Here is a 25,453-nt window from a genome sequence, read left to right as displayed (position 1 = left end):
TATTGCAGATAATCCGCACTTGGGATGGGCGCCCAGCATCCACTACGGACTCCGAGAAATAGAATTATCGGTAAGTAAATTCTTATTTTCTCTATCGTCCTAGTGGATGCTGGGGTTCCTGAAAGGACCATGGGGATTATACCAAAGCTCCCAAACGGGCGGGAGAGTGCGGATGACTCTGCAGCACCGAATGAGAGAACTCCAGGTCCTCCTTAGCCAGGGTATCAAATTTGTAGAATTTAGCAAACGTGTTTGCCCCTGACCAAGTAGCTGCTCGGCAAAGTTGTAAAGCCGAGACCCCTCGGGCAGCCGCCCAAGATGAGCCCACCTTCCTTGTGGAATGGGCATTTACATATTTTGGCTGTGGCAGGCCTGCCACAGAATGTGCAAGCTGAATTGTATTACACATCCAACTAGCAATAGTCTGCTTAGAAGCAAGAGCACCCAGTTTGTTGAGTGCATACAGGATAACAGCAAGTCAGTTTTCCTGACTCCAGCCGACCTGGAACATATTTTCAGGGCCCTGACAACATCTAGCAACTTGGAGTCCTCCAAGTCCCTAGTAGGTGCAAGGCACCACAATAAGCTGGTTCAGGTGAAACACTGACACCACCTTAGGGAAAGAACTGGGGACGAGTCCGCAGCTCTGCCCTGTCCGAATGGACAAACAGATATGGGCTTTTTTGAGAAAAAACCACCAATTTGACACTCGCCTGGTCCAGGCCAGGGCCAAGAGCATGGTCACTTTTCATGTGAGATGCTACAAATCCACAGATTTGACTGGTTTTAAACCAATGTGATTTGAGGAATCCCAGAACTACGTTGAGATCCCACAGTGCCACTGGAGGCACAAAAGGGGGTTGTATATGCAATACTCCCTTGACAAACTTCTGGACTTCAGGAACTGAAGCCAATTCTTTCTGGAAGAAAATCGACAGGGCCGAAATTTGAACCTTAATGGACCCCAATTTGAGGCCCATAGACACTCCTGTTTGCAGGAAATGCAGGAAACGACCGAGTTGAAATTTCTTTGTGGGGCCTTCCTGGCCTCACACCACGCAACATATTTTCGCCACATGTGGTGATAATGTTGTGCGGTCACCTCCTTTCTGGCTTTGACCAGGGTAGGAATGACCTCTTCCGGAATGCCTTTTTCCCTTAGGATCCGGCTTTCCACCGCCATGCCGACAAACGCAGCTGCGGTAAGTCTTGGAACAGACATGGTACTTGCTGAAACAAGTCCCTTCTTAGCGGCAGAGGCCATAAGACCTCTGTAAGCATCTCTTGAAGTTCCGGGTACCAAGTCCTTCTTGGCCAATCCGGAGCCATGAGTATAGTTCTTACTCCTCTACGTCTTATAATTCTCAGCACCTTAGGTATGAGAAGCAGAGGAGGGAACACATACACCGACTGGTACACCCACGGTGTTACCAGAACGTCCACAGCTATTGCCTGAGGGTCTCTTGACCTGGCGCAATACCTGTCCCGTTTTTTGTTCAGACGGGACGCCATCATGTCCACCTTTGGTATTTCCCAACGGTTTACAATCATGTGGAAAAAAACTTCCCGATGAAGTTTCCACTCTCCCGGGTGGAGGTCGTGCCTGCTGAGGAAGACTGCTTCCCAGTTTCCATTCCCGGGATGAAACACTGCTGACAGTGCTATCACATGATTTTCCGCCCAGCGAAAAGTCCTTGCAGTTTTTGCCATTGCCCTCCTGCTTCTTGTGTCGCCCTGTCTGTTTACGTGGGCGACTGCCGTGATGTTTTTCCCACTGGATCAATACCGGCTGACCTTGAAGCAGAGGTCTTGCTAAGCTTAGAGCATTATAAATTTACCCTTAGCTCCAGTATATTTATGTGGAGAAAAGTCTCCAGACTTGATCACACTCCCTGGAAATTTTTTCCTTGTGTGACTGCTCCCCAGCCTCTCGGGCTGGGCTCCGTGGTCACCAGCATCCAATCCTGAATGCCGAATCTGCGGCCCTCTAGAAGATGAGCACTCTATAACCACCACAGGAGATACACCCTTGTCCTTGGATATAGGGTTATCCGCTGATGCATCTGAAGATGCGATCCGGACCATTTGTCCAGCAGATCCCACTGAAAAGTTCTTGCGTGAAATCTGCCGAATGGAATTGCTTCGTAGGAAGCCACCATTTTTACCAGGACCCTTGTGCAATGATGCACTGTTTTTAGGAGGTTCCTGACTAGCTCGGATAACTCCCTGGTTTTCTCTTCCGGGAGAAACACCTTTTTCTGGACTGTGTCCAGAATCATCCCTAGGCACAGCAGACGTGTCGTCGGGATCAGCTGCGATTTTGGAATATTTAGAATCCACCCGTGCTGTTGTAGCAGTATCCGAGATAGTGCTACTCCGACCTCCAACTGTTCCCTGGACTATGCCCTTATCAGGAGATCGTCCAAGTAAGGGATTAAGACGCCTTTTCTTCGAAGAAGAATCATCATTTCGGCCATTACCTTGGTAAAGACCCGGGGTGCCGTGGACAATCCAAACGGCAGCGTCTGAAACTGATAGTGACAGTTCTGCACCACGAACCTGAGGTACCCTTAGTGAGAAGGGCAAATTTGGGACATAGAGGTAAGCATCCCTGATGTCCCGGGACACTATATAGTCCCCTTCTTCCTGGTTCGTTATCACTGCTCTGAGTGACTCCATCTTGATTTGAACCTTTGTAAGTGTTCAAAAATTTTTTTTAGAATAAGTCTCACCTAGCCTTCTGGCTTCAGTACCACAATATAGTGTGGAATAATACCCCTTTTCTTGTAGTAGGAGGAGTAATTTAATTATCACCTGCTGGGAATACAGCTTGTGAATTTTTTCCCATACTGCCTCCTTGTCGGAGGGAGACCTTGGTAAAGCAGACTTCAGGAGCCTGCGAAGGGGAAACGTCTCGACATTCCAATCTGTACCCCTGGGATACTACTTGTAGGATCCAGGAGTCCTGTACGGTCTCAGCCATGCTGAGAACTTGTCAGAAGCGGTGGAACGCTTCTGTTCCTGGGAATGGGCTGCCTGCTGCAGTCTTCTTCCCTTTCCTCTATCCCTGGGCAGATATGATCTTATAGGGACGAAAGGACTGAGGCTGAAAAGACGGTGTCTTTTTCTGCAGAGATGTGACTTAGGGTAAAAACGGCGGATTTTCCAGCAGTTGCCGTGGCCACCAGGTCCGATGGACCGACCCCAAATAACTCCTCTTCCTTTATACGGCAATACACCTTTGTGCCGTTTGGAATCTGCATCACCTGACCACTGTCGTGTCCATAACATCTTCTGGCAGATATGGACATCGCATTTACTCTTGATGCCAGAGTGCAAATATCCCTCTGTGCATCTCGCATATATAGAAATGCATCCTTTAAATGCTCTATAGTCAATAAAATACTGTCCCTGTCAAGGGTATCAATATTTTTAGTCAGGGAATCCGACCAAGCCACCCCAGCTCTGCACATCCAGGCTGAGGCGATCGCTGGTCGCAGTATAACACCAGTATGTGTGTATATACTTTTATGATATTTTCCAGCCTCCTGTCAGCTGGTCCTTGAGGACGGCCCTATCTATAGACGGTACCGCCACTTGTTTTGATAAGCGTGTGAGCGCCTTATCCACCCTAAGGGGTGTTTCCCAACGCGCCCTAACTTCTGGCGGGAAAGGGTATACCGCCCATAATTTTCTATCGGGGGGAACCCACGCATCATCACACACTTTATTTAATTTTATCTGATTCAGGAAAAACTACGGTAGTTTTTTCACATCCCACATAATACCCTCTTTTGTGGTACTTGTAGTATCAGAAATATGAAACACCTCCTTCATTGCCTTTAACGTGTGGCCCTAATAAGGAATACGTTTGTTTATTCACCGTCGACACTGGATTCAGTGTCCCTGTCTGTGTCTGTGTCGACCGACTAAAGTAAACGGGCGTTTTAAAACCCCTGACGGTGTTTTTGAGACGTCTGGACCGGTACTAATTGTTTGTCGGCCGTCTCATGTCGTCAACCGACCTTGCAGCGTGTTGACATTATCACGTAATTCCCTAAATAAGCCATCCATTCCGGTGTCGACTCCCTAGAGAGTGACATCACCATTACAGGCAATTGCTCCGCCTCCTCACCAACATCGTCCTCATACATGTCGACACACACGTACCGACACACAGCACACACACAGGGAATGCTCTGATAGAGGACAGGACCCACTAGCCCTTTGGAGAGACAGAGGGAGAGTTTACCAGCACACACCAAAAATGCTATAATTGTATAGGGACAACCTTATATAAGTGTTTTCCCTTATAGCATCTTTTTTTTTTTATATATTTCTAACGCCAAATTAGTGCCCCCCCTCTCTGTTTTAACCCTGTTTCTGTAGTGCAGTGCAGGGGAGAGCCTGGGAGCCTTCCCTCCAGCCTTTCTGTGAGGGAAAATGGCGCTGTGTGCTGAGGAGATAGGCCCCGCCCCTTTTTCGGCGGCCTCGTCTCCCGCTCTTAACGGATTCTGGCAGGGGTTAAATATCTCCATATAGCCTCCGGAGGCTATATGTGAGGTATTTTTAGCCAAAATAGGTATTCATTTGCCTCCCAGGGCGCCCCCCTCCCAGCGCCCTGCACCCTCAGTGACTGCCGTGTGAAGTGTGCTGAGAGGAAAATGGCGCACAGCTGCAGTGCTGTGCGCTACCTTTAGAAGACTGAGGAGTCTTCTGCCGCCGATTCTGGACCTCTTCTTACTTCAGCATCTGCAAGGGGGCCGGCGGCAAGGCTCCGGTGACCATCCAGGCTGTACCTGTGATCGTCCCTCTGGAGCTGATGTCCAGTAGCCAAGAAGCCAATCCATCCTGCACGCAGGTGAGTTCACTTCTTCTCCCCTAAGTCCCTCGTTGCAGTGATCCTGTTGCCAGCAGGACTCACTGTAAAATAAAAAACCTAAGCTAAACTTTTCTAAGCAGCTCTTTAGGAGAGCCACCTAGATTGCACCCTTCTCGGCCGGGCACAAAAATCTAACTGGCTTGGAGGAGGGTCATAGGGGGAGGAGCCAGTGCACACCACCTGATCGGAAAGCTTTACTTTTGTGCCCTGTCTCCTGCGGAGCCGCTATTCCCCATGGTCCTTTCAGGAACCCCAGCATCCACTAGGACGATAGAGAAAAAGTGAAGACTACAAGGGCAGCAGCGGTGTGTAAATGTCAGGAGACATTCACTGCTGCAGCTTCAGCTCTCCCCAGCGGCGCTGTACACTCCCGAGCCCTGGTTGCCGGGTAACAACAGCAGAAGGCTCCGGTTTTCTTCCTTGGTCAGGCACACACGACGGGGGCTCTCCGGGATCGCGTGGCCGCGCTTCGGGATGTGGTGAGTGGGTCCCGCTTGCGGGGCCCGTACTTTATCGCGATCCGGCGCGGTCAGTGGGAGGCGGGCCGCGCGCGCTGGCGGTGGACTCTGTGGCAGTACAGGCGATCCCACTAGATTACCAGGGCATGGGTGCAGGTCAGGTTTTCCCTTAAAACCATTTTAATAGTAGCCCACAGTACCCAGTGGTTTTGCCAGCAGGGGGATAAGGCTTAGACCTGGAGCCCCTCCCCCAGGGCGCCATTTCCTGCAAATGTTCCCGCCCTGGAGCTGCATATCTGTCTCTCCCTTACTCCCTGTCAGTGTCTGGGCGCCATTTCTCTCAGCTACACTGTTCCTGGGACTGCTTGGGCAAATCCTCCTGTGTAAAGCCGCCTGGTTGTCAGCGCTGTGACTTTACATGACACTTAAGTATTCTACCTGCCTTTTAGACAGTGTAAATTAAGAAAGAGTGCATTTAGTCAGGGTTTTCTAGTACAATTACCCTGTGATATACATCCAGTTCTTACTGTGCAGTGTTATATCTATTGACTATATAGCTATATAAGCTGGTCCAGTGCAGTATTATTGTTGGTAATAACCTCTGCATTGTATAACTGTGACTATACGTGTGTGCATTAGCTTGCTGAGTGGTTTCCATTTCGTGTCTCTCACTCAACTTGTTATCCCTATATTCTATAACCTGAGGGGGCTTGGGTGCGTAAGGTTTTATATAGGATTTCTCTAACGTCCTAGTGGATGCTGGGGACTCCGTAAGGACCATGGGGAATAGACGGGCTCCGCAGGAGACAGGGCACTTTAAGAAAGAATTTGGATACTGGTGTGCTCTGGCTCCTCCCTCTATGTCCCTCCTCCAGACCTCAGTTTGAATCTGTGCCCGGACGAGCTGGGTGCTACTTAGTGAGCTCTCCTGAGCTTGCTAAAAAGAAAGTATTTTGTTAGGTTTTTTTATTTTCAGAGAGATCTGCTGGCAACAGACTCTGCTACGTGGGACTGAAGGGAGAGAAGCAGCCCTACTCACTGAAGATAGGTCCTGCTTCTTAGGCTACTGGACACCATTAGCACCAGAGGGATCGTACACAGGATCGCACCCTTGGTCGTCCGATCCCGGAGCCGCGCCGCTGTCCCCCTCGCAGAGCCAGAAGACGGTGACAGAAGCAAGAAGACTTCAAAATCGGCGGCAGAAGACTCCAGTCTTCATATGAGGTAGCGCACAGCCCTGCAGCTGTGCGCCATTGCTCCCACACTAAACCCACATACTCCGGTCACTGTAGGGTGCAGGGCGCAGGGGGGGGGGGGGGCGCCCTGGGCAGCAATTAGAGACCTCTTGGCAAAAGTGGGCATATATACAGTTGGGCACTGTATATATGCATGGGCCCCCGACATATTTTTACACAGAAATGCGGGACAGAAGCCCGCCGCTGAGGGGGCGGGGCTTCTTCCTCAGCACTCACCAGCGCCATTTACTCTCTACAGCTCCGCTGAGAGGAAGCTTCCCATGCTCTCCCCTGCAGAATCACAGTAGAAGAGGGTAAAAAGAGAGGGGGGGGGGGGGGGGCACATAAATTTGGCGCAAAAACAGTATATACAGCAGCTACTGGGTTAACACTAAGTTACTGTGTGACTCCTGGGACATATAGCGCTGGGGTGTGTGCTGGCATACTCTCTCTCTGTCTCTCCAAAAGGCCTTGTGGGGGAACTGTCTTCAAATAGAGCATCCCCTGTGTGTGTGGTGTGTCGGTACGCTTGTGTCTGCATGTTTGACGAGGAAGGCTATGTGGAAACAGAGCGGGAACAAATGAATGTGGGGTCGGCGCCGACACCCGATTGGATGGATATGTGGAAGGTTTTAAATGATAATGTTACTTCCTTGTATAAAAGGTTGGATAAAGCTGAAGCCTTGGGACAGCCGGGGTCTCAGCCCATGCCTGATCCTATGTCGCAGAGGCCGTCAGGGTCTCAGAAGCGCCCACTATCCCAAATTGTTGACACAGATGTCGACACGGATTCTGACTCCAGTGTCGATGGCGATGATGCAAAGTTACAGCCTAAAATGGCTAAAGCCATCCGTTACATGATTATAGCAATGAAAGATGTGTTGCACATCACAGAGGAAACCCCAGTCCCTGACAAGAGGGTTTATATGTATGGGGAAAAAAGGCAAGAGGTGACCTTTCCCCCTTCACATGAGTTAAATGAGTTATGTGAAAAGGCTTGGGAATCTCCAGATAGAAAACTGCAATTTCCAAACGGATGCTTATGGCGTATCCTTTCCCGCCAACGGACAGGTTACGCTGGGAATCCTCCCCGAGGGTAGACAAAGCTTTAACACGCTTATCCAAGAGGGTAGCCCTACCGTCACAGGATACGGCCACCCTAAAAGATGCTGCGGATAGAAAGCAGGAGGGTATCCTGAAGTCCATTTATACACATTCAGGTACCCTACTAAGGCCGGCGATTGCGTCGGCCTGGATGTGTAGTGCTGTAGCAGCATGGACAGATACCTTATCTGAGGAACTTGATACCTTGGACAAGGATACTATATTAATGACCCTGGGGCATATAAAAGACGCTGTCCTATATATGAGAGATGCTCAAAGAGACATTAGTCTACTGGGCTCTAGAATAAATGCAATGTCGATTTCTGCCAGAAGGGTCCTGTGGACTCGGCAATGGACAGGCGATGCTGACTCAAAAAGGCACATGGAGGTTTTACCTTACAAGGGTGAGGAATTGTTTGGGGACGGTCTCTCGGACCTGGTCTCCACAGCTACGGCTGGAAAGTCAATTTTTTTGCCATATGTTCCCTCACAACCTAAGAAAGCACCGTATTACCAAATGCAGTCCTTTCGATCACAAAAAGGCAAGAAAGTCCGAGGTGCGTCCTTTCTTGCCAGAGGCAGGGGGTAGAGGAAAGAAGCTGCACAATACAGCTAGTTCCCAGGAACAGAAGTCCTCCCCGGCTTCCACTAAATCCACCGCATGACGCTGGGGCTCCACAGGCGGAGCTAGGCGCGTCTCCGAAATTTCCCACAAGTGGATTCACTCCCAGGTGGATCCCTGGGCTATAGAGATTGTGTCTCAGGGATACAAGCTGGAATTCGAAGAGATGCCCCCTCACCGTTACCTCAAATCGGCCCTGCCAGCTTCCCCCTTAGAGAGGGAAATAGTGTTAGCTGCAATTCACAAATTGTATCTTCAGCAGGTGGTGGTAAAGGTTCCCCTCCTTCAACAGGGAAGGGGTTACTATTCGACCATGTTTGTGGTACCGAAACCGGACGGTTCGGTCAGACCCATATTGAATTTAAAATCCCTGAACATATACCTGAAAAGGTTCAAGTGCAAGATGGAATCGCTCAGAGCGGTCATCGCAAGCCTGGAAGGGGGGGATTTTATGGTGTCTCTGGACATAAAGGATGCTTACCTTCATGTCCCCATTTATCCACCTCATCAGGCGTAACTCAGATTTGTGGTACAGGATTGTCATTACCAATTCCAGACGTTGCCGTTTGGTCTCTCCACGGCACCGAGAATATTTACCAAGGTAATGGCGGAAATGATGGTGCTCCTGCGAAAGCAAGGGGTCACAATTATCCCATACTTGGACGATCTCCTCATAAAGGCGAGGTCCAGAGAGCAGTTGCTGATCACGCTCTCGGGAAGTGTTACAACAGCACGGCTGGATTCTAAATATTCCAAAGTCGCAGTTGATTCCTACGACTCGTCTGCCCTTCCTGGGCATGATTCTGGACACAGACCAGAAGAGGGTTTATCTCCCGATGGAGAAGGCTCAGGAGCTCATGACATTGGTCAGAGTCCTATTAAAACCAAAACAGGTGTCAATGCATCACTGCACGCGAGTCCTGGGAAAGATGGTGGCATCATACGAGGCCATTCCCTTCGGCAGGTTCCATGCGAGGACCTTTCAATGGGATCTGTTGGACAAGTGGTCCGGATCACATCTACAGATGCATCGGTTAATCACCCTATCCCCCAGGGCCAGGGTGTCTCTCCTGTGGTGGCTGCAGAGTGCTCACCGTCTCGAGGGCCGCAGATTCGGCATTCGGGACTGGGTCCTGGTGACCACGGACGCAAGCCTCCGAGGCTGGGGAGCAGTCACACAGGGAAGAAATTTACAAGGTCTGTGGTCAAGTCAGGAGACTTATCTTCACATCAACATCCTGGAACTAAGGGCAATATACAACGCCCTACGTCAAGCGGAGACCCTGCTTCGCGACCGACCGGTGCTGATTCAGTCAGACAACATCACCGCAGTGGCTCATGTAAACCGCCAAGGCGGCACAAGGAGCAGGGTGGCGATGGCGGAAGCCACCAGAATTCTTCGCTGGGCGGAGAATCACGTAAGTGCAATGTCAGCAGTGTTCATTCCGGGAGTGGACTACTGGGAAGCAGACTTCCTCAGCAGGCACGACCTCCACCCGGGAGAGTGGGGACTTCATCAAGAAGTCTTCACGCAGATTGCAAGTCGGTGGGAACTGCCACAAGTAGACATGATGGCATCCTGCCTCAACAAAAAGCTACAGAGGTATTGCGCCATGTCAAGAGACCCTCAGGCGATAGCTGTAGACGCTCTAGTGACACCGTGGGTGTTCCAGTCGGTCTATGTATTTCCTCCTCTTCCTCTCATAATCAAGGTGCTGAGAATCATAAGAAAAAGAGGAGTGAGAACAATACTCATTGTTCCGGATTGGCCAAGAAGGACTTGGTATCAAGAGCTGCAAGAAATGCTCACAGAGGACCCATGGCCTCTGTCTCTAAGACAGGACTTGTTGCAACAGGGGCCCTGTCTGTTCCAAGACTTACTGCGGCTGCGTTTGACGGCATGGCGGTTGAACGCCGGATCCTAGCAGAAAAAGACATTCCGGATGAGGTTATTCCTACGCTGATAAAGGCTAGGATGGACGTGACGGCTAAACATTATCACCGTATATGGCGAAAATATGTTGCTTGGTGTGAGGCCAGGAATGCCCCTACGGAGGAATTCCAGCTGGGCCGTTTCCTTCACTTCCTACAGTCGGGAGTGACTTTGGGCCTAAAATTGGGTTCCATTAAGGTCCAGATTTCGGCCCTATCCATTTTCTTCCAAAAAGAACTGGCTACTCTTCCTGAAGTTCAGACGTTTGTAAAGGGAGTGCTGCATATTCAGCCCCCTTTTGTGCCTCCAGTGGCACCTTGGGATCTTAACGTGGTGTTGAGTTTCCTGAAGTCACACTGGTTTGAGCCACTTAAAACCGTGGAGTTAAAATTTCTCACGTGGAAGGTGGTCATGCTATTAGCCTTGGCTTCAGCTAGGCGTGTGTCAGAATTAGCGGCTTTGTCACATAAAAGCCCCTATCTGGTTTTCCATATGGACAGGGCGGAATTGCGGACCCGTCCGCAATTTCTGCCAAAAGTGGTGTCATCTTTTCATATGAACCAACCTATTGTGGTGCCTGTGGCTACTCGTGACTTGGAGGATTCTGAGTTACTAGATGTGGTCAGGGCTTTGAAGGTTTATGTAGCCAGAACGGCTAGAGTCAGGAAAACGGAGTCACTGTTTATCCTGTATACACCCAACAAGCTGCGTGCTTCTGCTTCAAAGCAAACTATTGCTCGCTGGATCTGTAACACGATTCAGCAGGCTCATTCTGCGGCGGGATTGCCGCTGCCAAAATCAGTAAAAGCCCATTCCACAAGGAAGGTGGGCTCTTCTTGGGCGGCTGCCCGAGGGGTCTCGGCATTACAGCTTTGCCGAGCAGCTACTTGGTCGGGTTCAAACACTTTTGCAAAGTTCTACACGTTGGATACCCTGGCTGAGGAGGACCTTGTATTTGGTCGATCGGTGCTGCAGAGTCATCCGCACTCTCCCGCCCGTTCTAGAGCTTTGGTATAACCCCATGGTTCTTTTGGTGACCCCAGCATCCTCTAGGACGTATGAGAAAATAGGATTTTAATACCTACTGGTAAATCCTTTTCTCTTAGTCCGTAGAGGATGCTGGGCGCCCGTCCAAGAACGTACTGTATCTGCAGTTATTAATTCTGGTTACACGCATGTTGTGTTATGTTTATAGTCATAAGGAAAAAGAAACGCCTGTATAAAAAAGCGCTTTAGAGAGCAGCAGGGGAATGGTAATCCAAAAAGGGGCGTTACCCTCACCCCAATGAGGTTAACCAGATACTAAAAAAGATTTGGATCTCCTATCCACTGCGCTCCCCAAATATATAGATATTTGAAGAAGGGAATAAAACCTCTACTTATCTTAGGAGGTCGGTAATATTTTCACACGTTCCACCTTCTTCTCATTAGGTTTTATTATGAATATTAATAGATGATGTTATTCCCAAAAAGGTCCAACAATTCATGTAAGAGAAAATAAAACACAATCTAGTGTATTACCGTCATACAAATCCCTTCATTGAATAAAAATACCACATGGGTCTATGGATTCAGATCAATAATAAGTGTGATCCACACGTATGTATAAAATACAATTTTTTAATATTAAAAAAGTTCCAATTATCAAGTATGCTTCAGTCACATTGATATATGACAAATGTTCACTTTTACATCCAGTAATATGTGAGGGTGGCTTCCTACCAGATTTTGGAATTTAGAAGTGCTTATAAAAAATCTGTGCAGATGTCTCAGCAGCCCCAGGGAAAACCAGCTTCAATGGTCAGCACCCCGTCTTCTCCTCGTCTGGTATGTCCGTCACAGATCCTCACCGTCACCAACGCGTTTCGATCAGATTCGCTGATCTTTATCAAGGCATAGTACTGATGACCTCCTCTTCCCTTGTGAATTAATGTTCCTAATTGCTGGGAGGAGCCACTCTCACTCACAATCAATGGCATTTTCTCTGACGTCCTAGTGGATGCTGGGACTCCGTCAGGACCATGGGGAATAGCGGCTCCGCAGGAGACAGGGCACAAAATTTAAAAGTTTGACCACTAGGTGGTGTGTACTGGCTCCTCCCCCTATGACCCTCCTCCAAGCCTCAGTTAGGTTTTTGTGCCCGTCCGAGCAGGGTGCAATCTAGGTGGCTCTCCTAAAGAGCTGCTTAGAAAAAGTTTGTTAGGTTTTTTATTTTCAGTGAGTCCTGCTGGCAACAGGCTCACTGCAACGAGGGACTTAGGGGAGAAGAAGTGAACTCACCTGCGTGCAGGATGGATTTGCTTCTTAGGCTACTGGACACTAGCTCCAGAGGGACGATCACAGGTACAGCCTGGATGGGTCACCGGAGCCGCGCCGCCGACCCCCTTGCAGATGCCGAATAGAGAAGAGGTCCAGAAACCGGCGGCAGAAGACGTCTCAGTCTTCATGAGGTAGCGCACAGCACTGCAGCTGTGCGCCATTGCTCTCCGCACACTTCACACCAGCGGTCACTGAGGGTGCAGGGCGCTGGGGGGGGCGCCCTGGGCAGCAATGTAATATACCTATTCTGGCTAAAATATATCACATATAGCCCCTGGGGCTATATGGATGTATTTAACCCCTGCCAGGTTCCAAAAAAACCGGGAGAAGAAGCCCGCCGAAAAGGGGGCGGGGCCTATTCTCCTCAGCGCACAGCGCCATTTTCCTGCCCAGCTCCGCTGCGAGGAAGGCTCCCAGGACTCTCCCCTGCACTGCACTACAGAAACAGGGTAAAAACAGAGAGGGGGGGCACTTATTGGCGATATTTATAATATTTGAGCTGCTATAAAGGGAACACACTTATTAAGGTTGTCCCTATATATATTTATAGCGCTTGGGTGTGTGCTGGCAAACTCTCCCTCTGTCTCCCCAAAGGGCTAGTGGGGTCCTGTCTTCTATCAGAGCATTCCCTGTGTGTCTGCTGTGTGTCGGTACGTGTGTGTCGACATGTATGAGGACGATGTTGGCGTGGAGGCGGAGCAATTGCCTGTAATGGTGATGTCACCCCCTAGGGAGTCGACACCAGAATGGATGGCTTTGTTTATGGAATTACGGGATATTGTCAGCACGCTACAAAAGTCGGTTGACGACAGACAGCCGGCAAACCAGTTAGTACCTGTCCAGGCGTCTCAGACACCGTCAGGGGCTGTAAAACGCCCTTTACCTCAGTCGGTCGACACAGACCCAGACACTGACACTGAATCCAGTGTCGACGGTGAAGAAACAAACGTATTTTCCAGTAGGGCCACACGTTATATGATCACGGCAATGAAGGAGGCTTTGCATATCTCTGATACTGCAAGTACCACAAAAAGGGGTATTATGTGGGGTGTGAAAAAACTACCGATAGTTTTTCCTGAATCAGAGGAACTGAATGAAAAGTATATACACACATACGGGTGTTATACTGAGACCAGCAATCGCCTCAGCCTGGATGTGCAGTGCTGGCGTGGCTTGGTCGGAGTCACTGTCTGAAAATATTGATACCCTGGATAGGGACAGTATTTTACTGACTATAGAGCAGTTAAAGGATGCATTTCTTTATATGCGAGATGCACAGAGAGATATTTGCACTCTGGCATCAAGAGTAAGTGCGATGTCCATATCTGCCAGAAGAAGTTTATGGACGCGCCAGTGGTCAGGTGATGCGGATTCCAAACGACATATGGAAGTATTGCCGTATAAGGGGGAGGAATTATTTGGGGTCGGTCTATCGGATCTGGTGGCCACGGCAACGGCCGGAAAATCCACCTTTTTACCCCAGGTCACCTCCCAGCAGAAAAAGCCGCAGTCCTTTCGTTCCTATAAGAACAAACGAGCAAAAGGACATTCCTATTTGCCCCGAGGCAAAGGAAAGGGTAAGAGACTGCAACAAGCAGCTCCTTCCCAGGAGCAGAAGCCCTCCCCGGCTTCTACAAAGGCGTCAGCATGACGCTGGGACCTTACAAGCAGACTCAGGGGCGGTGGGGGGTCGCCTCAAACATTTCAGCGCACAGTGGGCTCACTCGCAGGTGGACCCCTGGATCCTGCAGGTAGTATCTCAGGGTTACAGGTTGGAATTCGAAAATGTCCCCTCCTCGCCGTTTCCTAAAGTCTGCTTTGCCAACGTCTCCCTCCGACAGGGCGACGGTATTGGAGGCCATTCACAAGCTGTATTCTCAGCAGGTGATAGTCAAGGTACCCCTCCTACAACAGGGACAGGGGTATTACTCCACGCTATTTGTGGTACCGAAGCCGGACGGCTCGGTAAGACCGATTCTAAATCTAAAATCTCTGAACCTGTACATACAAAAATTCAAGTTCAAGATGGAGTCACTCAGAGCAGTGATAGCGAATCTGGAAGAAGGGGATTTTATGGTGTCCTTGGACATCAAGGATGCTTACCTTCATGTTCCAATTTGTCCTTCACACCAAGGGTACCTCAGGTTCGTGGTCCAAAACTGTCATTATCAGTTTCAGACGCTGCCGTTTGGATTGTCCACGGCACCCCGGGTCTTTACCAAGGTAATGGCCGAAATGATGATCCTTCTTCGAAGAGAAGGCGTCTTAATTATCCCTTACTTGGACGATCTCCTGATAAGATGTAGTGCGCTAATCAGAGTGTAATTAGAATGATACTTCCCTCACAGTTCTTTTCACATGTGGTATCCCATGTATTTCAGACAAGTGGAATCCATATATAGGGGAGAACAAAATTCCAAATTTCCCTCACAATTCCTTTCACATGTGGTATCCCATGTATTTCAGACAAATGGAATCCATATATAGGGAAGAACAAAATTTCAAATATAGTGTAGTATGTTAAAAACAATAACAAATTTTTAATACAATCAAATGCAAAATCTCCAAAAAACCATTGTAACAATTGATATGGCGATCAACTGATGATGAAATGGCAAATTACCAGAATATGGTGCAAAATAAGCCTTAAATGATGCTTATAGAAATGTGGTTTGCTGTTGAATTATCCACAAATAACTTGAAAACAAAAAAGTGAAGATGGAGGTTTACCAGATTTCAACAGGGTATGTGCCTTAAAGATGTCAATTTATGGAGGCAATGGCTCCGGAACCTGTCTCCAAAGATCACGCTACTCCGTCAGTCTGGTGAATCTCCCTTCAGCAGTAGTTTCTCCTGTCAAACAGAGCGTAATTTAATTGTATTAAAAATTTGTTATTGTTTTTAACATACTACACTATATTTGAAATTTTGTTCTTCCCTATATATGGATTCCATTTGTCTGAAATACATGGGATACCACATGTGAAAGGAATTGTGAGGGAAATTTGGAATTTTGTTCTCCCCTATATATGGATTCCACTTGTCTGAAATACATGGGATACCACATGTGAAAAGAACTGTGAGGGAAGTATCATTCTAATTACACTCTGATTAGCGCACTACATCTGGTCTAACCTTTATTCTGTCACGTTAATTACTTTGGTATTGGGGATACCGCTTGACCTATTTGTGTGCAGCTTATCTCTCTTTTTGGCGCCGAGGTACTTTTCTGTTACTTATAGCAGATCTCCTGATAAGGGCAAGATCCAGAGAACAGCTGGAGGTCGGAGTAGCACTAACCCAAGTAGTGCTCCAACAATGTCACGATCCGGGTATCTGGACGCCATTTCTTACCCATCAGATGCCTCCTAAGGCTGGCTCAGCGCTCCAGGACCGGATCCCATCTGTTATCCTAATGTTCACATTCCTGCATCCTCTCCTGTCTCTCTGAGACGCTGTCACAGTAACGCCTTATTACATCTGGCATGGCGTCTCCCGCGGCCTCCGCCGCCGTCCCTGAGCTTCTGCATGCAGAGTGTCAGAGTGGCGATTACGTCAGCCGCGGCCTCCGCTGTGTCCGCGTGGTTGGATGTGCACTTGTCAGCCTGGCGTCTCCTGTCTCCAGTGGCCGGCGCCGCCATTACTGTTTTCATTACCACATGGATTACAAACCAAACTTCCCTCCAAGTGTCTGCATGGGCGCAGCCATCTTGGATTCTGTCAGCTGATCATTTCCTCCAATCTGTTGTCAGTATTTTTAATCTGCATAATTGCCAAGCCAATCCCTTCCTTGCTGCAGGTATAAATACACTGTGCCTGAGCAAGGAAGGCGTCAGTGCTTTGGTTGTCAAACCTAGTTCCTGTTTGTCTCTCTCCTGTGATTGTCTTCCAGGTTCCAGCTCCTGTCTCAAGACTTCCACCATAGAGACCCGCACCAGCATTCCACCTGCGGTGTAGCCTGACTCTCCAATCCATTGTGGATTCATCTGTTTCCAGCTACAACATTACCTGCTTCCAGCTCAGCTTCCAGCAGAGTACAGCTTCCCTTAAAGGGCCGGTGTCCTTTCTACACTTTACCACTCTCCACCGGTATTATTATTTCTCCGCTCTCAAGTTCTACATTTCAGTTCATATTTCATCGCTCCCAAGTTCATTTATTATTTAACTGGTTCCAGCCAGTATCCACTCCGTGCTAACAACAGTCTGGTTCCAGCCAGTATCCACAGCAGCTGTTTTATCTTCAGCAACCCAGCTTTTCCTGGAACACCAGCTGGCACAATCCTGGGTTATCTCCATTGCTACAGTCGGGCCTGGTAAGGACTTTCCATCTAGAAGATCATAAGAACTATCTCACACTACCAGTGCCCTGTGGCTCCTGCCATCCTGTAGTACCCAGGAACTGTATTTATTCTTTGCTGACTTTTACGTTTTCTTTTACTGCTGCTGTGTTGCGGAGTTGTCATAATAAACATCATTGACTTTTATCCAAGTTGTCGTGGTCACGCCTTCGGGCAGTTATTATCCATGTTACTTACATGTCCAGGGGTCTGATACAACCTCCCAGGTTCCGGTACATCTCAGCCCCTACAACTGAGGCTGCCTCCCGTCAGCTCAGGCCCTCAGTTGTGACAGTAAGCACTGACCTAATGAATCCAGCCGGAGACCAGGATCAAGCGGCCAGGCCGATGCAAGAACTGGCAGCCCGACTAGAACATCAGGAGGCTGCACAGGGCCACATCATCCGCTGTCTCCAGGATCTCTCTACTCGGCTGGATGGGATTCAGACAACTCTCCGTGGATCAGGCGCGTCTGGTGCGTCAACCACAGTGACTCCAGCTATAACCCCACCCACCTTACCCATTTCTGCTCCACGTCTTCATCTTCCAACGCCAGCAAAATTTGACGGATCTCCAAGATTCTGCAGGGGATTTCTCAACCAGTGTGAGATTCAGTTTGAGCTACAACCTGGCAATTTTCCCAGTGACCGTACAAAAATTGCCTACATTATTTCTCTTCTCAGTGGCTCAGCCCTTGATTGGGCATCACCGTTATGGGAGAGGTCCGACACCCTGCTATCTTCCTACACTGCCTTCGTGTCAACATTCAGGCGCATCTTCGACGAGCCAGGCCGGGTAACCTCAGCTTCATCCGAGATTCTCCGTTTACGCCAGGGGTCACGTACTGTAGGACAATATCTGATACAGTTCCAGATCCTGGCATCCGAACTGGCATGGAACGACGAGGCCCTGTATGCTGCATTCTGGCATGGCTTATCTGAGCGTATTAAAGATGAGTTAGCTACCAGAGACTTACCTTCTAAGTTAGATGAGCTAATCTCACTCTGCACGAAAGTGGATTTACGTTTCAGAGAGAGAGCAACTGAGCGTGGAAGATCATCTGCTCCAAAATCTTCTGCTCCTCCTCCTCGTCAACTGTCACCATCTAAAGATGAGCCCATGCAACTTGGCCGTTCCCGTTTAACTCCTGCTGAGCGCCGAAGACGTCTCTCCGAGTTTCTCTGTCTCTATTGTGCAGCTCCGTCTCACACTATTAATGCCTGTCCCAAACGTCCGGGAAAACTCCAAATCCTAGCTCGCCAAGGAGAGGGCCGGCTAGGAGTAATGATCTCCTCTCCATCTCCTCAAGATTGTAATCTCCCAGTCTCGCTTCAAGTTGCTCAACGTTATCAGAACGTCATTGCCCTCCTGGATTCCGGAGCAGCTGGGAACTTTATTACCGAAGCCTATGTTAAACGGTGGTCCCTACCCACCGAGAGACTTCCTTCGTCCATTTCTTTAACTGCCGTGGATGGCAGCAAAATTTTTGATACAGTTATTGCTCTAAGGACTCTACCAGTTCGTCTGAGAGTGGGAGTTCTTCATTCCGAACTTATTTATTTTTTAGTGATTCCAAGAGCCACACATCCTGTGGTCCTGGGCCTTCCATGGCTCCGTCTTCACAATCCTACAATTGATTGGACGACTACGCAAATCCTGGCATGGGGTTCCTCCTGTGCTGAGACATGTTTGTTTAAAGTATTGCCTGTCTGTTCTTCCTCCCCCAGGTCGTCTGATGTTCCACCTCCTCCATATCAAGATTTCACGGATGTGTTCAGTAAAGCTTCTGCTGATATCCTTCCTCCTCATAGAGAATGGGACTGTCCGATTGATCTCGTTCCAGGGAAGGTTCCACCTCGAGGCCGAACTTATCCGTTGTCTCTGCCTGAGACGCATTCTATGGAGGAATATATTAAAGAGAACCTAGCAAAGGGGTTCATTCGACCTTCTTCTTCTCCAGCCGGCGCAGGCTTCTTTTTTGTAAAAAAGAAAGATGGTGGTCTGCGGCCGTGCATCGACTACAGAGGTTTGAACGACATTACCATCAAGAACCGTTATCCTTTACCCCTGATTACTGAGCTCTTTGACAGAGTTAGCGGAGCTACCATCTTTACAAAGCTGGACTTGCGAGGTGCATACAATCTCATCCGGATCCGTGAGGGTGACGAGTGGAAGACCGCCTTTAACACCCGTGACGGACATTATGAGTACCTCGTCATGCCCTTCGGATTGAGCAATGCTCCAGCTGTCTTCCAGCATTTTGTCAATGAGATCTTCAGAGACATTCTATACCGTCATGTCGTGGTCTATCTAGACGATATCCTCATTTTTGCCAACGATTTAGAGGAACATCGTTTTTGGGTTAAAGAGGTTCTGTCCCGTCTCCGTGTCAATCATCTCTATTGCAAATTAGAAAAATGCGTCTTTGAAGTCAAGTCCATTCCGTTTCTAGGGTACATTGTGTCCGGTTCCGGACTAGAGATGGATCCTGAGAAACTACAAGCAATCCAAAATTGGCCGGTACCCTTAACCCTCAAAGGGGTCCAGAGGTTCTTAGGGTTCGCCAACTATTACCGAAAGTTTATACGAGACTTTTCCACCATTGTGGCGCCTATTACTGCTTTCACTAAGAAGGGTGCTAACCCGTCCAAGTGGTCTGAAGAAGCCATGCAAGCATTTCATCTTTTAAAACAAAGGTTCATCTCTGCGCCTGTTCTGAAACAGCCTGACATCGACTCTCCTTTCATCTTAGAGGTGGATGCCTCCTCCGTTGGAGTAGGAGCGGTGTTATCTCAGAGGGCTAAAGATGGCCATTTACACCCTTGCAGTTTCTTCTCCCGGAAGTTCTCCCCAGCTGAGCGCAACTATGCCATTGGCGACCAGGAGTTGCTAGCCATCAAGCTCGCTCTAGAAGAGTGGAGGTATCTGTTGGAGGGAGCTTCTCATTCAATCACCATACTTACAGACCACAAGAACCTTTTATACCTGAAGGGCGCACAATGTCTCAACCCTCGTCAGGCCAGATGGGCACTTTTCTTTTCCAGGTTCGACTTTAAACTCCAGTTCTGTCCGGGCTCTCAGAATCGCAAGGCCGATGCCCTTTCCCGCTCATGGGAGCAAGAAAATGAGTCAGAGTCTTCAGACAAGCATCCTATTATAAATCCGTTGGCATTCTCCACGGTAGGGATGGACTCTACGCCCCCATCAGGGAAAAGTTTTGTGAAGCCGATGCTAAGGAAGAAGCTCATGCATTGGGCCCATGCTTCCCGTTTTGCCGGACATACAGGTATCCAAAAAACCCTGGAGTTTATCTCTAGGTCCTATTGGTGGCCAACTCTGAAAAAGGACGTCTTGGAGTTTATTGCATCTTGCCCAAAGTGTGCCCAACATAAAGTATCCCGCCAGTCGCCTGCGGGGCAACTGGTTCCACTATCCGTTCCCCGTCGACCATGGACCCACTTGTCGATGGATTTCATTACAGACTTACCCATGTGCAACAAGTTCAATACCATCTGGGTGGTAGTTGACCGGTTCACCAAGATGGCACACTTCATTCCTCTCACCGGTCTTCCGTCAGCTTCCAAGTTGGCTCAAGTATTCATACAAGAGATCTTCCGACTCCACGGTCTTCCTGAAGAAATTATATCAGATCGAGGAGTTCAATTCACAGCCAAATTCTGGCGAAGTTTATGTCAAGTCCTCCAAGTCAAGCTAAAGTTTTCCACGGCTTACCATCCTCAGACCAATGGTCAAACCGAGAGGGTGAATCAGGACTTGGAGGCCTTCCTCCGCATCTATGTGTCCTCCTCTCAAGATGACTGGGTTCAATTACTTCCCTGGGCCGAGTTCTGTCATAACAACCAGTATCATTCTTCATCTGCTTCAACACCATTCTTCACTAACTTTGGGTTCCATCCTAAAGTCCCTGAGTTCCAACCGCTTCCAGCAACTTCTGTTCCCGCAGTGGATATCACCTTGCATCAGTTTGCCAATATCTGGAAGAGCGTACGATCAGCTCTGCTCAAGGCATCGTTCAGGTACAAGAAGTTTGCGGATAAGAAGCGTCGAGCAGTTCCTGCTCTCAAGGTGGGTGATCGGGTATGGTTATCCACGAAGAATTTGAGGTTAAGAGTTCCCAGTATGAAGTTTGCACCTCGCTATATCGGTCCTTTCAAGATTGAACAAGTCATCAATCCTGTTGCTTACAGACTCCAGTTGCCTCCCTTCTTAAAAATACCCAGGACATTCCATGTTTCCCTGTTGAAACCGCTGATCTTGAATCGGTTTCATTCCTCACTTCCTCCAACTCCGAAAGTCCAAACTCCACGAGGCGTTGAGTATGAAGTGGCCAAGATCCTGGACTCACGTCACCGTTACGGTCAACTACAATATCTTATTGACTGGAAGGGTTATGGTCCTGAGGAACGTTCGTGGACCAATGCTTCTGATGTCCATGCTCCTGCCTTGGTCCGGAGATTCCATTCCAAGTTTCCTCAAAAGCCAAAGAAGTGTCCTGGGGCCACTCCTAAAGGGGGGGGTGCTGTCACGATCCGGGTATCTGGACGCCATTTCTTACCCATCAGATGCCTCCTAAGGCTGGCTCAGCGCTCCAGGACCGGATCCCATCTGTTATCCTAATGTTCACATTCCTGCATCCTCTCCTGTCTCTCTGAGACGCTGTCACAGTAACGCCTTATTACATCTGGCATGGCGTCTCCCGCGGCCTCCGCCGCCGTCCCTGAGCTTCTGCATGCAGAGTGTCAGAGTGGCGATTACGTCAGCCGCGGCCTCCGCTGTGTCCGCGTGGTTGGATGTGCACTTGTCAGCCTGGCGTCTCCTGTCTCCAGTGGCCGGCGCCGCCATTACTGTTTTCATTACCACATGGATTACAAACCAAACTTCCCTCCAAGTGTCTGCATGGGCGCAGCCATCTTGGATTCTGTCAGCTGATCATTTCCTCCAATCTGTTGTCAGTATTTTTAATCTGCATAATTGCCAAGCCAATCCCTTCCTTGCTGCAGGTATAAATACACTGTGCCTGAGCAAGGAAGGCGTCAGTGCTTTGGTTGTCAAACCTAGTTCCTGTTTGTCTCTCTCCTGTGATTGTCTTCCAGGTTCCAGCTCCTGTCTCAAGACTTCCACCATAGAGACCCGCACCAGCATTCCACCTGCGGTGTAGCCTGACTCTCCAATCCATTGTGGATTCATCTGTTTCCAGCTACAACATTACCTGCTTCCAGCTCAGCTTCCAGCAGAGTACAGCTTCCCTTAAAGGGCCGGTGTCCTTTCTACACTTTACCACTCTCCACCGGTATTATTATTTCTCCGCTCTCAAGTTCTACATTTCAGTTCATATTTCATCGCTCCCAAGTTCATTTATTATTTAACTGGTTCCAGCCAGTATCCACTCCGTGCTAACAACAGTCTGGTTCCAGCCAGTATCCACAGCAGCTGTTTTATCTTCAGCAACCCAGCTTTTCCTGGAACACCAGCTGGCACAATCCTGTGTTATCTCCATTGCTACAGTCGGGCCTGGTAAGGACTTTCCATCTAGAAGATCATAAGAACTATCTCACACTACCAGTGCCCTGTGGCTCCTGCCATCCTGTAGTACCCAGGAACTGTATTTATTCTTTGCTGACTTTTACGTTTTCTTTTACTGCTGCTGTGTTGCGGAGTTGTCATAATAAACATCATTGACTTTTATCCAAGTTGTCGTGGTCACGCCTTCGGGCAGTTATTATCCATGTTACTTACATGTCCAGGGGTCTGATACAACCTCCCAGGTTCCGGTACATCTCAGCCCCTACAACTGAGGCTGCCTCCCGTCAGCTCAGGCCCTCAGTTGTGACAAACAACACGGGTGGATTCTGAATTTTCCAAAATCCCAACTGATCCCGACGACACGTCTGTTGTTCCTAGGGATGATTCTGGACACTGTTCAGAAAAAGGTATTTCTTCCGGAGGAGAAAGCCAGGGAGTTATCCGATCTAGTCAGGAACCTCCTAAAACCAGGAAAAGTATCTGTGCATCAATGCACAAGAGTCCTGGGAAAAATGGTAGCTTCTTACGAAGCGATTCCATTCGGCAGATTCCATGCACGAACTTTTCAGTGGGATCTGCTGGACAAATGGTCCGGATCGCATCTGCAGATGCATCAGCGGATAAAATTGTCCACAAGGACAAGAGTGTCTCTGCTATGGTGGTTGCAGAGTGCTCATCTGTTAGAGGGCCGCAGATTCGGCATACAGAACTGGGTCCTAGTGACCACGGATGCCAGCCTGAGAGGCTGGGGAGCGGTCACACAGGGAAGAAACTTCCAGGGCGTGTGGTCAAGCCTGGAGACGTCTCTTCACATAAATATACTGGAGCTAAGAGCAATCTACAATGCTCTAAGCCTGGCAAAACCTCTGCTTCAGGGTCAGCCGGTGTTGATTCAGTCGGACAACATCACGGCAGTCGCCCACGTAAACAGACAGGGCGGCACAAGAAGCAGGAGGGCAATGGCAGAAGCTGCAAGGATTCTCCGCTGGGCAGAAAATCATGTGTTAGCACTGTCAGCTGTGTTCATCCCGGGAGTGGACAACTGGGAAGCAGACTTCCTCAGCAGACACGATCTGCACCCGGGAGAGTGGGGACTTCATCCAGAAGTCTTCCACATGATTGTGGTCCATTGGGAAAGACCAATGGTGGACATGATGGCGTCCCGCCTCAACAAAAAACTGGACAGGTATTGCGCCAGGTCAAGAGACCCTCAGGCAATAGCTGTAGACGCTCTGGTAACACCATGGGTGTACCAGTCAGTGTATGTGTTTCCTCCTCTGCCTCTCATACCAAAAGTACTGAGAATTATACGGCAAAGGGGAGTAAGAACGATACTCGTGGCTCCGGATTGGCCAAGAAGAACTTGATACCCGGAACTTCAGGAGATGCTCACGGAAGATCCGTGGCCTCTACCTCTAAGACGGGACCTGCTTCAGCAGGGACCGTGTCTATTCCAAGACTTACCGCGGCTGCGTTTGACGGCATGCCGGTTGAACGCCGAATCCTAAGGGAAAAAGGCATTCCGGAAGAGGTCATCCCTACCCTGGTAAAAGCCAGGAAGGAGGTGACTGCACAACATTATCACCGCATTTGGAGAAAATATGTTGCGTGGTGTGAGGCCAGGAAGGCCCCGACGGAGGAATTTCAACTGGGTCGATTCCTACATTTCCTGCAAACAGGATTGTCTATGGGCCTCAAATTAGGGTCCATTAAGGTTCAAATTTCGGCCCTGTCGATTTTCTTCCAGAAAGAATTGGCTTCAGTTCCTGAAGTCCAGACTTTTGTAAAAGGAGTACTACATATACAGCCCCCGGTTGTGCCCCCAGTGGCACCGTGGGATCTTAATGTAGTTTTGGATTTTCTCAAATCCCATTGGTTTGAGCCACTCAAATCGGTGGATTTGAAATATCTTACATGGAAAGTAACCATGCTACTGGCCCTGGCTTCAGCCAGGAGAGTGTCAGAATTGGCGGCTTTATCGTATAAAAGCCCATATCTGATTTTCCATTCGGACAGGGCAGAACTGCGGACGCGTCCTCACTTTCTGCCTAAGGTGGTTTCAGCGTTTCACCTGAACCAGCCTATTGTGGTGCCTGCGGCTACTAGCGATTTGGAGGATTCCAAGTTGCTGGACGTTGTCAGAGCATTGAAAATATATATTTCAAGGACGGCTGGAGTCAGAAAATCTGACTCGCTGTTTATACTGTATGCACCCAACAAGCTGGGTGCTCCTGCTTCTAAGCAGACGATTGCTCGTTGGATTTGTAGCACAATTCAACTTGCACATTCTGTGGCAGGCCTGCCACAGCCTAAATCTGTCAAGGCCCATTCCACAAGGAAGGTGGGCTCATCTTGGGCGGCTGCCCGAGGGGTCTCGGCATTACAACTCTGCCGAGCAGCTACGTGGTCAGGGGAGAACACGTTTGTAAAATTCTACAAATTTGATACCCTGGCTAAGGAGGACCTGGAGTTCTCTCATTCGGTGCTGCAGAGTCATCCGCACTCTCCCGCCCGTTTGGGAGCTTTGGTATAATCCCCATGGTCCTGACGGAGTCCCAGCATCCACTAGGACGTCAGAGAAAATAAGATTTTACTTACCGATAAATCTATTTCTCGTAGTCCGTAGTGGATGCTGGGCGTCCATCCCAAGTGCGGATTGTCTGCAATACTTGTACATAGTTATTGTTACAAAAAAATCGGGTTGTTATTGTTGTGAGCCGTCTGTTCAGAGGCTCCTACGTTTGTCATACTGTTAACTGGGTTCAGATCACAAGTTGTACGGTGTGATTGGTGTGGCTGGTATGAGTCTTACCCGGGATTCAAAATCCTTCCTTATTGTGTACGCTCGTCCGGGCACAGTATCCTAACTGAGGCTTGGAGGAGGGTCATAGGGGGAGGAGCCAGTACACACCACCTAGTGGTCAAACTTTTAAATTTTGTGCCCTGTCTCCTGCGGAGCCGCTATTCCCCATGGTCCTGACTGAGTCCCAGCATCCACTACGGACTACGAGAAATAGAT

At 49.0% G+C, this 25,453-nt stretch overlaps 1 protein-coding gene across 1 annotated transcript in view; it reads left to right on the top strand.

Moving 5' to 3' along the window:
- The window catches only part of HAT1 (histone acetyltransferase 1), a 207,914-nt gene that overhangs the window by 25,401 nt on the left and 157,060 nt on the right, over positions 1 to 25,453 (top strand). The window lies entirely within an intron of this gene.

Source organism: Pseudophryne corroboree, chromosome 7 (assembly GCF_028390025.1).
Source record: "Pseudophryne corroboree isolate aPseCor3 chromosome 7, aPseCor3.hap2, whole genome shotgun sequence".
In the NCBI taxonomy this organism is placed as follows: domain Eukaryota; kingdom Metazoa; phylum Chordata; class Amphibia; order Anura; family Myobatrachidae; genus Pseudophryne; species Pseudophryne corroboree.
This window is presented reverse-complemented; position numbering and strand designations above follow the sequence as displayed.